This window comes from Cryptomeria japonica, chromosome 6 (genome assembly GCF_030272615.1).
Source record: "Cryptomeria japonica chromosome 6, Sugi_1.0, whole genome shotgun sequence".
Taxonomy (NCBI): Eukaryota; Viridiplantae; Streptophyta; class Pinopsida; order Cupressales; family Cupressaceae; genus Cryptomeria; species Cryptomeria japonica.
The window spans coordinates 101,407,497-101,420,508 of record NC_081410.1 but is presented as its reverse complement, the minus strand read 5'-3'; the positions used below and the strand labels follow the sequence as shown (position 1 = coordinate 101,420,508).

Here is a 13,012-nt window from a genome sequence, read left to right as displayed (position 1 = left end):
CTTTGTCTCCAAAAACCCGATTTTGCTTATAAAATGCATTTTTGACAATTTTAAACTTGCACTTTGTCTCCAGAAACCCGATTTTGCTTATAAAGTGCATTTTTGACATTTTAAACTTGCTATTTGGTCAAAAAATCCCGATTTTGCCTAACATATTGAAAAGTGAAATTTTAAACTTGTTATATCCTCCAAAAAACCCGATTTTCATTGTTTTATGCAATTCCAACTTGCACTTTGTCTCCAAAAACCCGATTTGCAAGGGAAAAGCGTTTTTTTGAGGATTTTTAGCAAATTTTTGTGGAGAATTTGTTGGAGGAGGAAGGCGTTTAGGATTCCTTCCTATTTTCATGCATTGTTAGACACCTTTCTCGCCGCATGGAGGTTAAGAGTGCTGGTTTTTTGCTTTATAACAGCAAACACGTTTTTGTCAAAAACCACATTTTTCTCCTCCAAGGATGCCACGAATCAGCAATCTCCCAAGTCGTTTTTGCATCTCATGCTAAGGCGTTGAGGTTAGAGGGAGATTTATCCACTTTCCACGCCATTTCCCTTGCATTTGCTGCCACGTTTTGAATCATAAGGCGTTTTTGCAAAAACGTGGCTAGGGTTTAGCATTTTGGATTGTCTTTGTTTATTGGATTGTCTTCTTCAACACAAAGATTGATCATCTTTTGGAGAGGCATTTTCAGATTGGAGCAAGGTAAGATTTCTTTTCTTCTTGTTTCATTTTTCTTGTTTTCTTGTTTTCTTGTTTTTCCTTTCTAGTTGTAAATTTGTAAATATGTTGGTTCTTCCCCAAAAATCGGTTTTTGTGAGAGAGATTTTCCCCTTTGTAAAGCAATTTTAGAATTGCATTTATCTTCCCCATTTTACCTCTTTACTTGTATTTGGGATTTTAAATCCCGATTACAAGTTGGATAAAAATCATTGTTCTTCCCTTACGGATAAAAGATTTAACCATCTTTTGTTGAAATTCCAAGTTGCAAAGATGAGAAATACCCATCCTTTCAAAATCGGGTTTTTAGGACCGGATTACATGTTGAAAGTTCCTCCCATTTTCTTGAAGATGATCTTCCCAAAATCTTTTCATATTCATTTCCATCATCCGTACACACCATTTCATCCACTCATTTCACACCTTCATTCATTTTCCCCATTTAAAGTCTACTTGCGGTCAGCCATCCAGAACCCGAAATTGGTCCAAAATGCACTCAAAAAACACTTGAAAATGAGTTCTAAAGGTCCAATTACAAGTGCAAACTTGTGTTTAACCATTACACATATGAAGTTGCATGTTTGTTCTCCACAATTGCAAGTTAATGCTCTTGTTTTTCCCACACATGTAATGCAGGTTCCAAAACCCGAAATTCACTTTGAGCCCATTTTTGCATCAATTTATCCCTTCCTTTGTCAGTCCGGTTTGCACACACGACCTACCAAATCAATGAATTAAGGCATGGGCCTTATTTTGCAAGCAGATTTCAAGATTGGAGGATGATACAAAGAAGAGATACAATAAGAATTCATGGTTGAGAACATAGAATGCTTTCAAGACAAAGATGGTTATGACATAAAAAGAGGAAGGCCACCCTTTCCCTCTTGAAAAGCCAGTACTACCCCAAGCAAGAAGATAAGGATGCAAGTTTCCGTTCCGGTTCAAGATGTCTTTACCAATCCAGAATACTTCAAGTTCTAGCATCTTGAAGCGACATGAAGATCATCACAGACAAAGGATGATGTAGTTAGAGTCGTGTCTTTAGACACATGGAATAGTTTTAGTTATGCATTTGTAATTTTGTTTTGACAAGTTACATGTAAAAAATAGCTTTGTAATTGCAAGTTAACTCATTACTTGTGCTTTTGTAATTACATGTAAGGCAACTACAAGTTGTGTTCAGTTAGGATTGTAGTTGGAATAAGTCTTAGTTAGTTATTGAATAAGTCTTGGTGGTTGAGAGAATCTCTTAAGTTAGTTAGGATCCTCCCACCTTTTTCTCAAGGCTCCTCTTCTATAAATACTTGAGGGGTCTATTGTAATCTTTATCTTTTTGGAAAGCAAGCAAAAACCCTGCCAAATTTACAGCAAAGAAGTCTTTGAGCTTTCATGTGTAAACTCAAGAATTGAAAGGAATAGAAGGAAATTGCTCAAGCTTTGAGTCTTTGTGCTACATACTTGAGTTTGTGTTCTATATTATCTTTCTTGCAAGTGTTTCTTAAAGAGCTTAATCACATTTGATTTGCAGTCTTTGTGCTGCAAGTATTTGAGGTTAATATAGATTAAAATAAATATTTTGTTGAGAGAAGCTGCAAGTCTTTGTGCTTTCACTTGTTCTTAAGAGAATTTAGGAATAGATTCTGTGAGAAATATCAATAAGTCTTTGAGCTTATACTGCTTCCCATTGTTTTAAGTAGAAAAGAATAAGATATCCCAGTCTTTGAGCTGTTATAATCTGTTCTTTATAGCATAAGGGTAGATAGGACTTCACATAATCAAGTCTTTGAGCTTGATATTGTTGTCCCGTCCTGAAGGAAGTGACGGAAGTCTTTGCGCTTTCAGGAAACTTCATTTCCTTTCTCTCATTTCATTTTGAAAGTGGTTACTGTTGTCTATAGCAAATCGCTATCCTTTTCTGTGAAGAGAAAAGGATATTGTCTTTCTTGAAAGAAGAAGAAAGATTGTTGTCCCATCCTATTTTATTTTCAAAGTTGTAGTTAGATAGGGGGAGCCTTCCCTTAATTAGGAGAGTTTTATTCACACACTGTGGTTGAAACCACAATTTTGTATATTTCCCCAAGTGTACAAAATTTTCAACCAACACATTTCTGATCCAAAATTTACAGTGCCAATCAAAAAGGTAGTGGATGTTTTGGAAATTCAAGGATATTACTTTTGACACAAAAGGCACACATTTCACCTATGTGATTTGACCTTAGCTTCCTATTTTGAGCAATTTTATTGTACTCTTCTTTATTCTCATTTTGGTTTGTTGTACAAAAGTTGGATTTCTATTATAGATGATTCCCAAGTTTTCCTGCCAAGAATCTCCATGCACTTTCACTGCAAGTGCCTAGAAGGATTGGTTTTTTATTTTTCATTTATTGTACTTTGAGGGTGTAAAATGATCTATGGTAAGTTCTTACAAAACTAAAATGTCCAGCTTGAATCCTAATGAGTCTCTTTCTTGCTTTGTGTGCTTACAAGGATGTGCTCTTAATGCTTTTTCTTTGCCCATTGCGTCATATCCATTTTCAATATAATCAATCCACTGCCAATAACATGTGGAGACAATATAAGGAAATATGCAGTTATAGTTTGATTATTTTAAAAAGAGATGCAATCCTAGTCAAGATCAAAGGTAACATAATGGCCACTTCCGTACTAATATTTCTCAATTTTACAAGTAGGGAAGGTTGGGAAGTTCATTACTCAAATTTCTAATGGAAGATTTCCCAGGAGCAAAATTTCAATTAAGTTCTCAATAACTTTTGCAAATCATTTTCAGTTTATGTCCACCTTATCCCTTGGGGCACATGTAATGTCCCCTTCTCAAACCTGATCCTTTCTGCAACCGTTGGTCTCTTTCTAGGAAGCTCGGAGGCCAGTCGGAGGGTAAAATTAGGGTTTCCTATTTTTGAGGAGGTCTTTTTGGATGGGTTCATCGTCGGCTTTTTCTGATGGTTCAGAGGGCTTCGCAACGATGTCTTCATCTCAGTTTTTGGAGCAGTTTTCAGAATTTACTATTTTTAGTAAGTTCTATTTTTGGCAGGGCTCGCGGGGCATCGGGCAATCTCTACATCCTGTTCAGCTAACTCCAGGAGCATGGTCAGGTTCTAGCTTCAGATTTTGGAGTTGTGTGGTCAAGTAACTTTATTTTAATTAAATAATCATTATAATTATAAAGTTGCTTATCCCCCCTTGGCCTAGTCCAACAACTTAAAAACATCACTTAAAAGGGGGACTTTATGGGTGGCGCCCTCATGGAGGATTTAATTAATATTTTATCCTTGGCCAAAGTCAAAACATGGCGAAACTTACCAAGGTGATATTTTTATATTATTTCATTGACTTTTTGGCTAGGTGTGATGGCGCCATGTTGAGGAGGGGATTAGGGTTTGCCTTGGAAATCGAATTAGGGTTTTGAGGAGGCAAGTGAAGCTATTTATTGGAGTCTTGGGAGGATTGAAGGGATCTTTTGGCAGAATTTGTATTTGGGCAGCCGTCTGGCTCTGGACATGCTTCAAGGAATGGAAGCCTTCTAGCATAGGCATCTCTTCTTGCTTGAAAGATAGCAACTAGGGTGATTATATTCTCTATGTAATTGCATTTAGCCGTAGTTTATCATCAGAGTTTTCATTGTAATCATTTAGGCTTATAGTTCATTCAGTTTTCTGCATCTAGAATTCCCGCGACTAATTTCATGTTTTGTTCACAACCAGAAAATACAAAAAATTGCATTGTGGGTATTAGTTCTTTGCATTTGCCTCACCTAGGCGTTGCATTTCCTAGGTTTTCAGCAAGTTTGGTTCATGCATTTATTTTTAATGACAAATCGTATTTTGCAGCCAGCCGTACCATTTTAAATGCATTGGAAATCGTGCCATTTTTCATTGTGAGGTTTTTGCAGTGTTGTTTGAGTCTTTCGCAGGTTTCCACGTCACCAAGGCATTTTGCAACTAGTTTCCGGAGGAAAAAAGATTGTATGAGGAAGAAATGAGCTGTTGGCAGTGATCCATGGGTTCGCGGCTGAATGTGCAGATTTATGTTGAATCAGAAACTCTCTTCTAAAAGGGGAGTTGTGAAAGAATTTCTTTTGATTGTAATCTGACCAGTAGTACTGGCAGTCTTGAACTGTGATCTTGGTTGTAATTGTCAAGCTAACCAAACTTATCTTATCTACCTCCATCCTATGGTAGCTCCTCTCCCTGTTGGGATTGAAAGCACATCCTGGATGTCGAGTGTCTTTTCAGTTTCTGCAATCAATTAAATTCAAGCATTTAAGTTTCACTCCGTCATATGGTAGCCCCTATCCGTCTGGAGTGGGTAGCACATACTTGGCGTTGAGTTCCTTCCAGTTCTAGATTTCAGGGACCCTCTGACCAATGCTCGCCATCCCGGCGCCATACTGGTTAGAGTTCTTTGCATAAGCAACTAAGACCCTCTGACCAATGCTCGCCATCCCGGCGCCATACTGGTTAGAGTTCTTTTTCATAAGCAACTAAGATCCTCTGACCAATGCTCATCCACACGGTGCCATTCTGGTTAGGGTTGCTTCAGCAAATCAAATACTTTTTCTCAGAACTAATTGATCACTCATATAGTTGTTGTAATTAAGTTGATCAATAATTTCAAAAAAAATTGGCTAGGGATATTTCAGCACACATGAATTTACTTTGTGCGTTGAAGCCTCTTGACTATGGGAGGAGTCTAAGGCCTAACATCTATTGATTCCATCTTTTTGCTCTCTTAATTGGAATTTCTGACTGTTGCTTGTCTTCTTATGCCTCTCTAATGCTGCAGGATCTCCTTACGAATCCCAAACGTCCATTTGCTATGTGATAATATATGAACACTGTATGTATGATAAAGAAAACCATGCCAATTTGCAAAGTGAAGACAAATATGTGATCAGTTTCCACAATTAAATGGAATAGATGGTAATAGCCAGACAAGGCTCTCTCATAGGCATGTGCATGCATAAAGTTTCACAACAGAAAACCTCAATGTTGCAACAATCCAGCACCATAAGGTCTCAATTGGTTTTCATACAATCAAGCCCATACATCGGTTAAGGGGGCTTGTTTATAGAATGAGTCATGCAAGTCCCTATTATATTGAAAACATGCATGGTTTGTCCCTGCTACCTTCATGCCGATAACTTATCTGGGTGTTGCTTTACAAAGGACTGGTTCATATTCATCATGCTTATCATTTATTTTTCTAGTTTTTTAATTAGTTCTATTTTTAGCTGAAAAGTGGACCCTTAAGGATTATTTAACTTTTCATATAATTAGAAGAATTTTGAATTCATGAATACAAGTCATTTTTGTTTCTAGACTAAAGTATTATGGCTTCTGTTTTATTTAGCTTTTTCTGCATTAGGTTTTGTAAAGCTCAAAAAACTATCTTAGTCTGTAAAACTTAGGAGCAAAAAAATATCGAATACAGAATGGGTGAAATTCAGTTTTAGTTTGATAAATGATAATTTTAAGTGTTTGTTGTTCATATTTTCAGCGGTGTGTGTTTGCAATTTATTATACTCATGTTTGAACACAGTTCGTAAATGGGATTATTTTTTTGAGTGCACAATCTTCTTACCATGGTCTGAAAATTAACTTGGTATCAGAGCATAGTAACTGAAATTTAAGGTCCATTAATGGAATTTACCTACTTGTGAGAGGGAGTTGCTAGAGGATTCTATTGCCCTAACTCAACCGATTGAAGTAGTTTGGATCTATGAGAGATTGTAGGGTGTGATGCCCTAATTGCTCTTTTGATTAGAGTGTTGATATGCAATTTGATAGGCTGCTGATTTGATTTATTTTTAGCTGATCTGCTAAGTTTCAGCATAACCAGCACCTGCAAACATGACTAGTCTTGGTCTTAGAGAGTGTGATTATGTGGAGGGTGTTAACATATTTACTCCTTGGAAGTGTAAATTGTAGATACTATAGAAGAAGTTGATCTCTGGGTCTATGTGGACACCAAGGTTGCACCTCTTGCTGATCCTGTTCAGTGACTAAACATAACCAAAATATGGCCAAAGCAAAGAAAATCATCTTTAGATTTGGTGAGGGGTCATTTGATCCCTTACATTGCAAAGAAGAGGACATCAAAGGAGATGTATGATGCTTTGGCCACTCTATACTAGTCTGAATATCTCCCACAAGATGTTGAAAAAAAGTGTAGTGCCATAGACATAGTAACCACTTACCTATGAAGATCACAGAACTTTGTGATCAGCACATTCAATCGGGGTAAAGTTGGAGGACAAAGAGTGTGTGTGCATAGGGTAATATCACCAAATAGGGATAGAGAAAAAACAACAATATCTCCAAAAATACAGAATAGAAAATTCTGAAATTTAATTTGCAAATAAGATATTCTTTAACAAAATCAGATCTGTCTCACATGGATTCTGGGTTTGTTTTTGGGCCATTTTCTTTATGGTGGTCTATTCTCTGTATTGTCCAGATGATTGCGCTCCATTTTTCTGCAAATTATATGATGGGAGGGGATAGAAGTTGCCTGGAACTGAGCTCTTGTGATGAAACGAAGAGTAATTCTAATCCTGGTAGAGTTCATTGGGATGCAGTTAAAAGAGTCTTTAGATATTTGAAGGGTACCTCATAGTATTCTTTGTGTTATCATGTGTTGGTTGAAAATTTTGTACACTTGGGAAGATGTGCAAAATTGTGGTTTCAACCACAACGTGTGAGTGTAAAACTTCCCTAATTTAAGGGAAGGCTCCCCCTTTTCTAGTATTACTAACTAAAAACTAATCTAATTTGGGTGAAACAACGTCTTTTTCTCTTTTTTCAGAAAAGACGATATTCTTTCCTCTTCATAGGAAAGAAATAGTAGTTTTAACAACAAATACAACAGCTTAAAGAAATAACAAGAATGCTTTAAACAAAAAGGAAGTGAAGTTTCCGTGAAAGTCCAAAGTCTTCCGTCACTTTCCTTGGGATGGGAAAATAGAAACAAAGCACAAAGCCTTGAGTTCCCACTATCCTATCTACCTTTTTCAGAATGATAAAACAAGAACAATGAACAACATATAACAACACAAAGTTTGCAAGTATGATGCACCTTCTGAACTATTTCAAATGGGAACAACCATAAACACAAAGTCGTGTAACTCTTCTCAACTTTTAACACTTAACTACACTAATTCAACCCTCAATATTTGCAGCACAAAGTCTGCAAGAAATCAGATTGAAGCTCCTTTCAACAACCTCACTATAATCTCAAGCAAAATACAAAGAAATATGCCAATATGACACAAGAACACAATGGATATAAAAGTATGGTTTCAACCATAGTTGGACTACTCGCGACTTGGCTCGACTCGCCAAGCCCCTGGGAAAAAAACTTCGGAAAAACTTCGGAAAAACTCGGCAACTTAAAAACACGCTTAAATTTAATAAAAAATGCATTTTTTTTTGCAAATTTTAATGAGAAGATGCATCCAATGAGTCAATAAATGATAACACAAAAGAAACAAGCTGATTCTAGATATATATAAATGCAAAGTGTCTACAAAATCGCATCCTCATGAGGAATGCTGATGGGTGGAAGCCTGAAAGCAATATAGTAAATAGTTTTTGTAAAACCAAAAGTAAATATGTCATTACAAAATACAATTACAACTTCCTCTTCCCAGCTCTAGCAAAAACTTGGGGAGAGGTAGAACTAGAGGGTCTAGTCCTATAAGTCTCCAGTGGGTGTGATTGTGCCTCCTCGCTCAGTATGGCTGGCTCATCCTCCATCCTGGATGAAGCTATGTCTTCACCTGCTTCTGACACTGGCAATGAATCCTCATCCTCGTCCTCTTCCACTTCCTCATCAATGTCATCCAGCCCAAATCCACCCCCCTCCTCCTCCATAGCCTGCCTCTCCAAATCAGTGATGTCAGTGTCAGAAAACAATGGAGGCTGCTCCTGTGATGTCCAATCACTCTAAGGATCTATATCATCCAATTCAATTGGACCACCTTCTACTTCCTCTACCTTCCTTATGCGCAATCGAAGATTATATTGCACGAAGACAAGGTCATTGAGGTGTTTCCGTGCTAACTTGCTCTTCTTTGTGTGGATTGCTTCAAACAAGCTCCAATTGCGCTCACAATTGGATTAACTGCAAGGCTGACATAAGACTCTGAGGGCAAATTTTTTGAGATGTGGGGTGTTTCCATCCCAATTTTGCCACCAAGCATCTGCAAAATAAATAAAATGGAAAAGTTAGAAAGCAAAGAGAAAAGAGAAAACATAATTTATCAATCATTTTAGATCCCAAAATCCAAATGACAAATGTTATACCTGGGGTTTGAGTGGTTCTTCCTCTCCTAGCCAATTCTGAAGAGAATAGCTTACCCCTTACTCCCTCATAATTTTGGAGCTCACTCACAATGAGGTCTCTCTCCTCAACATCGGGTACCATCCTCTCAATGCATGTACTGAGGCCGTCTATGACCTCTCCATTCATATCTGAGTAAGAACCCCCGAACCTAAAACGAGGGTTGAGGAAGTACCTTGTTGCATGAATGGGTTGGTGGAGCTGATTGTTCCACCTCCTATCAACAATTTCCCAAATGGGATCAAATTTGAGTCTATCCCCCTTGTAGTAATTTTTGATGGACCCCTTGGCCCTATCCATGGCCTCCTAAAGATATCCCTTTGGGGTTTTATCCCCATCCACCAAGCAAAGAACTCGAACCAAGGGCTTTGACACCTACAATTGAAAAATACAAATTACAAAAAGATTAAATAATGAAGTTACAAATTAGTAATGAGAGACTTGAATCAAGAATAATTAAAATTTAAAAAGTAAAGTTTTGAAGTTACCTTCACAATCTCTACAGCCCTTTGTGCAAATTGGCTGTTGAAGACTATGCATGCGACACCCTCTCCTTCAAGCTTCTTTGAATAAGGTGAGTTAAGCCATTCTCCACTCACAAACATTTGTTTCAAAGAAGTCAATGCAGCAAGAAGGCTTTGCAACGTCAAGCAAATCGTTGCAAACCTTGTGACACCAACTCTCACCAAATCTTTCCCTTGGGTGTGCTGTCTCATCAAGTTTAGGACCCAAGGGTGATTGTAAATACATTTGGTGATCCTCCTTGTATCTTCCACAATTGGAGTCACCCACTCAAGTTTTCCTATGTCCTCCAAAAGAAGATCAAGGACATGTGTTGCACAAGGTTGTCCAAAAAAGAGTGGGGTGCCTCTCTTAGATGATTCTTCCTGCAAAAGAAGAATTTATTCGTAAGAAAGATGCAACCAAGTAAAACAAAGCCACAACAAATGAAAATATTGCTAATGCCTAAAGGTGATAATTCAAAAGGATTCTACCCGCTAACACATATGCTGTTGCATTATCTGTGATGATTTGCACCACATTCTCTACCCCCACCTCCATGACGACATGCTCCAACATTCCAGCCAATGTTTCTGCATTTTTCACCTTGTTGGAGGCATGAATAGATTTCAAGAACACTACATTGTCCTTGCAAGCAACCAAAAAATTGATGATGGTGCGGTTCTTGCCATCTGCCCACCCATCAGAAAGAATGGTGTAGCCATAATTTGCCCATTCATTTTTTTGTTCCTCCATCACTTCTCTTGCCCTAGCAACTGCATTTGTGAGCAACCTGTAAGAGCAAAGTGAAATTAGGTCTTAGTACATTATTTTGATTTAATAAACAAGAAATCTAAAAAATAATTAAAAATGAAATCAAGTGGACTATGTAGTAATCTACTAACCTCCCACTCAAATCCTTGCGAGAAGGGGCCTTGTACCCCTTTCCTGAAATTGTCATAGCAGTCACCAAATTCAGCCAATAAGGATTGTCCGCCACATTGAATGGAATGTTGTTGAAGTACCAAAAATCAGTTGCTGCAATGTTGGTTTTCTCATGTACCTCCCTATTCCATCCAGTGGCCTCTAATGATGGTTGTGCTCTAGGTGTGTTCTTGGGCACAAAATAATCACCTATGGACCCTGATCATGATGATGGAACAATGCCAGATACTCTACTAGAGGAAGCAGAAGCGATGGGTGAGGTGGTGGTGGGTTTGCGGATACATGGGCCACACCGAGAGCCCACTATGCCCTTAAGTGCTTCTTGTTCCTCTTCAATGTCAACAGAAACACCTTGAGATTCAGCGATGGCTGATCTCATGGCTAGCTTTGCCTTCTCCCTTTGCAATTTCTTCTCTTCCCCAACTGCAAGTAGGACATTCATTTGTCTTTTTATTTCTTCATTGGTTCCAGGGCATGCTCTAGCATCATGCCTATCTATTCCTGCAAGGTGGTATTTGAGGCTGTTGATCCCTCCATGAAGTATTTTCTGACACTTTATGCATATAAATGACCTAGGATCGGGTCCCTCATAGGCATACCTCCATGCCCCATCTCTAGCACCTTTAGGACGGGTGCCTATATATCTAGATGGGCATGGATCTAGTGGCCATTCCTTCCTTACTATGATTAATGCTTACTTAACCTACACATACAAAGTGAAAAAAATGGTTAACATTTTAGTTAAACAATTTAGCAAACTATCTACATTAGTTTAAATAAATTTAGACATCATTCAAAGTTTTTGAAAAAAAAATATTAAGGTTTGAATTTGTTTTTGAAAACTAGAGATTCTTCAAAAAAATTGTGAAAAATTCAACAAAAATCTAGTGTTAGATCTTGTGCATATAACTTATAAAGGATTTAGACTACCTAGGAATCATTTCTAATTCATCTAAATGCAACAAAAAATAAACAAATTGTTTTAAAAAAACAGAGAAAAAAAAAAAACTAACCTGGGAATTTGATTTTCCTTGAAAAATTCCTTCAAATCCCCTTCAAATCCACTTGAAATGAGCAAGAATAGTTTGAAATCTCCTTGCTGGTCACTCTTCCCCCTTCTCACCAAAAAACCCAGCTCAAAAAATGAAATGCAATGAACTTTTGACGTTTTCTTTTTATGTGCTGGCGCTCGGACTCGCCGAGCTTTTGCCAAAAACTCTCCAAAAACTCGACAAGTTTTTGGGTGAGTAGAAGTTGTAACTACTCGCTTGGCCCAAAAACTCGGCGAGTTTTTGCCACTTGCCGAGTTTTCGGTGAGTAGTCTATCTATGTTCATAACTAAGCTTTCATTATCATATCATACATCTTAGTTGCATTTGCATATAGATCTTTTTTCAACTCATCTCTCATTCTTTAGGTTGCCATTCTAAAGGATCAAGTGCTCAATGATCTGAGAGCAACCTTGATTTAAAGAATCCTTGGAGGTAGAGAACAATGAGATGGCTTGGAAGGATTGCTTATTTAACTTGTTTTATCTATAGATCCTTTACATATAATGTTTCATTGGTATGCTTGTTATTCTGCTCTTTATTGACTAACACCATCTTTCAAGTATACACTATATACTCCGGGTCAAGAATTTTCCCGTCGTCTATCATTCCCTCTGGAATCTTGGTTAGATCCAGATCTACAATTTGCTTCAAGGTGAGCCTGCTATAATCCATTCTCCTGACATCTTCTGTGCAAAGGTCAACCCATATATCTTCAAGGTGATGAACATGAGTGAAGGCTCTCTTGATCTTGTCCTTCATTCCTCGATAATCAAAATCTTTCCTCGCCTTGAACTTCTTCAACTTGATTTCTTGAAGTTTAGTTTCCATTGCCTTAGCTCTTGTAGAGGTTGTCAAAGAATAATGACCAATTTGCAATGGATTGTGAGAGGATATATTGATACCTTGCTTATGATTGGCTAACTGAATTGCATAAACTGTCATCAACTGCCTAGCCAACTCCATCAGGATGATCTTGTCGGTAGGATATCTGGGAAGCATGTACGACTGATCTTCAAAACATCCAACTCTCATGTAAGTGAAAGTTGGGAACTGTAGGAACAAACATCCATACTCGTTCACCTTCCTCCAAGCTGCCTCAGACACTCTCCTGTTCTTGAGTGTTTTATCAAATAAGCACATGAAATGGCCAAAGAAAGCATCCTGCACCCTCCTATAGTGGATTCTACTAGGCCTCAAAGTAAGTTGCTCATAGTATCTCCATATCAGAGCCAACAATCTGCCACCTTTGGTAGAAAGACCATGAAACTGTCTAAGTGACGTTGCTATGTACACCAAGTATGAATTCATATAAAAAGTGAGGGTGGTTGGGACTTGTGACAGCTGCTCACACAAGTTGTCACTGATAACTTTACTCGAGAAGATGTGAGATTGCCCTTTCCTCATGACTACAATATACTTATACATCCAGATCTCAAAT

General features: G+C 37.8%; 1 protein-coding gene across 2 annotated transcripts in view; it reads left to right on the top strand.

The window, feature by feature from the left end:
* LOC131050136 (probable inactive nicotinamidase At3g16190) overlaps window positions 1-13,012 on the top strand; it is a 72,657-nt gene that overhangs the window by 35,110 nt on the left and 24,535 nt on the right. The gene's annotated exons all lie outside the window — the stretch shown is intronic.